Raw genomic sequence first — 3,502 nt, 5'->3', positions numbered from 1 at the left:
CAAGAGCCTCATAGGGCGGAGGGAAAAAAACTTCCAGGAGAAGAATTTGTTATATAGCTAATCCTCGGGATTAATATTGGGTCAATTTGGGTAGGTATTGGAGTCCAAGAACTCCCAGGAACTAATTCAACTGTTTCCTATATGTATTTATATGTACAACATGTACATAATTCTTTGAGATTGATTAATATACATTTGATTTGGTTTCCAATCTCGTGTGCCTTATAGTGGTATCAGATCCCTAGTTGAGTTGTTTCTAAACTCCATGTATTTGAAGTCTATAGCGTAAAGAAGAGCCTTGGTTGAGTTGTTTCTAAACTCCATGTATTTGAATTCTATGGCATAAAGGAAACATAGAGCATGAAGGCTGTGAGGATAGTTGAATGCAACAAAAGGTTAGCCGAGTGGGACACCCAAACTATTGACACTTTGTAAGTTTTTTATAACTTTCCGTCATAATGAAAGAAGATTGGAGAAATTCATTGTTATAAAGTTTTTTTTAACATATCCTTGAAAGTTAGAATACATGTTGGAGTTTTGAGTTCTTGTTGTTCTCAATAAAAATTTCCAATACTAAGTAATTGTTGGATTGTTTGCTAAAATTCTAAGTTCCATGCACCCAAGGGTTGCTTGTTATTTTAATTTTGGGAGGTTTTATTCGCATTTACTGCATCAAACTGGAGTTTACTTACAATGAAGTTTCTGAAAGATAGTATTTTCATTCACAGTAAAATTTTTGAAGGATAGTGTTTGCATTTACTACAGTAAACAAGAGTTTAATCATAGTAAAATGTCTGAAGGATAGTATTTACATTTATGACAGTAAACAAGAGTTTAATCACAATAAGTAAAGTTTTTGAAGGATAATATTTACTTTTACTACAAATTGGAGTTTTTACTGAAATATTTTTGAATGATACGAGTTTAATCAGAGTAAGTAAATTTTCTGAAGGATAATATTTACATTTACTGCAAACCGAAGTTTTTACTAAAAGGTTTTTGAAGGATACAAAGTTTTTACCAAAGGATACTTAAAATGAAAGATATATATTTTTTGGTGGTTTGAATTAAATTTTTAATTGAAGAGTGGTTAATTTTTTGGTTGTCCTGGATTTAAGAGTCGGTTAAGTTGCAGTTGCGGCATAAGACACCATTCTTATTTTCTGATCATGTGCCAATGACATATGTATAATTGTTGTTTCGAATTTCGAATTTCATTTCATCGTTCAGTTAATGATTAGATAAAAAAAAAAAAAATAGATTTTTTCACTTTATATATTGATTGGATGTAGATTGCAATGAGTGTGAAGGTGATTGTGAGAATTTTGCAACGAAATATCATACCAGTGAGTAACTGACTATGCGAAGAAGTCAGTAAGCATGGAAGAAATGACATTCACATTAAATTGTGGTGAAATTTGAAAATTATTTAAATAATAATTTCTAATGTGAACGCTAATTTTTGAAAAAGCTATTAAATTTCTCTTTAAATTGAGAAATGAATAAAAATACCGAGGAGTAAGGAGTAACTCTCAGTATGTTGCCATAATGTTCACATGTAAACTTCACTATTAAAAACATTAAAATCAACCAACAAACTTTACGTAAAAGGAAAAAAACAACTTTAGGTAAAAGGAGCCAAGATAAAAGAAGTGGTAAGGCTTGCCCTTCTTCTCTTATTTTCATTAAATGGAGTAATTTTGATGGGTGGAAAGTGGAGGAAAGGAGATTCTGGGGAATGACATCAAGTTTTGATTTTGTTTTTGTTGAAGTTTAAATAACAGAGTTTATGGATATATATAAAGTCAAGAAGGGAAAATGGCATTGTGGTTAGTGAATTTTATATAGTTATTTGGTCTATTGAAGGTCTCAAGTTCAAAGCTTTATAGAGACAATTTTGAAAGGTTTTTTTTTAAAGCTAATTTTGGGAGATATTTTTGGAGGTAGAGTTTATGGATATAAAATCAAGAATGGAAAATGACAATGTGGTTGGTGAAGTTTATATAGTTATTTGCTTTGTTGAAGGTCTTAAGTTCAAATCTTTATAGAGACAATTTTGAAAGATATGTTTTTTTTTTAAAGCTAATTTTAGGAGACATTTCTGGAGGTTGTGAACATGATTTCAGTATTTTGGAGGTTGTGAACATGATTTCGGTTTCCATGGGTTGGCGACCCTGAGCAAGTCACTATTTGATAAATTTGAAACCTGACATGCATATTGGATATAACTCACAAAAAACTTGAGTTTTCATGGTGTTCATTGCATGGAGTAAAGATAAAAGTTCATAATTGTGTAGTTGCAGCTATATAGCATTATTCATCTCTTTATTCTTGAATTTTATTTGTAAATGGGTGCATTTTCAGTTGAACCCGACACTCAGTTAATTCATAGTAAATTTGTTTATATTAGGTGCATTTTCGATGGTAGCCGACACCCCTTTTTCAAAGTTGACTGCTTGAGAAAATGGCCAAATTCGATGATTTGTTGCAGTTATTACGCAGTTTAATATCATCCAGTGTTCATAACAGTGTTTAAGTCAGCAAGGACACGCTCTTTGAAATCCAAATATATTTGTAAAATGTGAAAAGCAAAAATTGAATTCTTGGAACTAGAGTCCCAGTTAGTGAGAAGAACTGCAAAAGAAGAAGTTTGAACCTATTCTTGTTCAGAATAACAGTTTGTTTGAGTTTGATCATCAGTTAGAAAACGATCAGACTAATGCAGTGGTTTCAAAAGAAAATTTGGATGCAACTGAAATTTCATATGAGAAGCCTATTATTCCCAAAACTTTCATAAGACCATGGGAAGATATTAGAAACAATAAACACAGAATGAGTTTGGGTTACAACGAGGATATTTTGGATGTATCTTTTCACATTCCAGATTTCACTAAACCAATAGAATTTCGAAGTGTTGGACTTTTAAACGGTGTTGTTCCAGAACAAGTTGATAGATGCCAACAGTGTAACAAAGCTGGACATGTGAAATATCGGTGTTTTGATCTTCACCCGTGTGAGCATTGTGGAAAGCAAAATCATCATACAAATAAATGTTCTAGAAAGAAGTCTACTACAAGAGAAGGTAAATTTCGGATGGATTTCTTTTTGGGATTGGACAAAAATAACTAAGAATATTTACAGGTCATATCGAAGAATATGTTCCAAAGTGATGAACAGTCCTGCAGTGATGAAGAGTACTTCTCACCCTCTATCCAACAAGGGGGGAATTGTTGATGGTCTGCTATAGGTTCGAGTTCGAGATGTCAAGCGAGTCTGAGTCCTATTTGAGTTGATTGAGTTGATTTAGCACTTCTATGTTTGGAATTGTTCAAGGAAATGTTGTGATCGTTCCATAGTTTGTGGTCACCTTAAAACCATATTTTTTGTTGTTCTGAGAACCACTATGAAGGTTCCAGATTTGGTGTTGGTTGAGACTTTAAGTTTTCCCATCTTGGTTTGTGGTTATCATTAAAAACCATTTCTTGAGAGACATTTAGTTCTT

The sequence above is a fragment of the Pinus tabuliformis genome, chromosome 3_1, assembly GCF_031772625.1.
Source record: "Pinus tabuliformis cultivar Carrire ecotype Pingquan chromosome 3_1, CPIR1, whole genome shotgun sequence".
NCBI lineage: Eukaryota > Viridiplantae > Streptophyta > Pinopsida > Pinales > Pinaceae > Pinus > Pinus tabuliformis.
Note: the sequence above shows the minus strand (reverse complement) of the source record.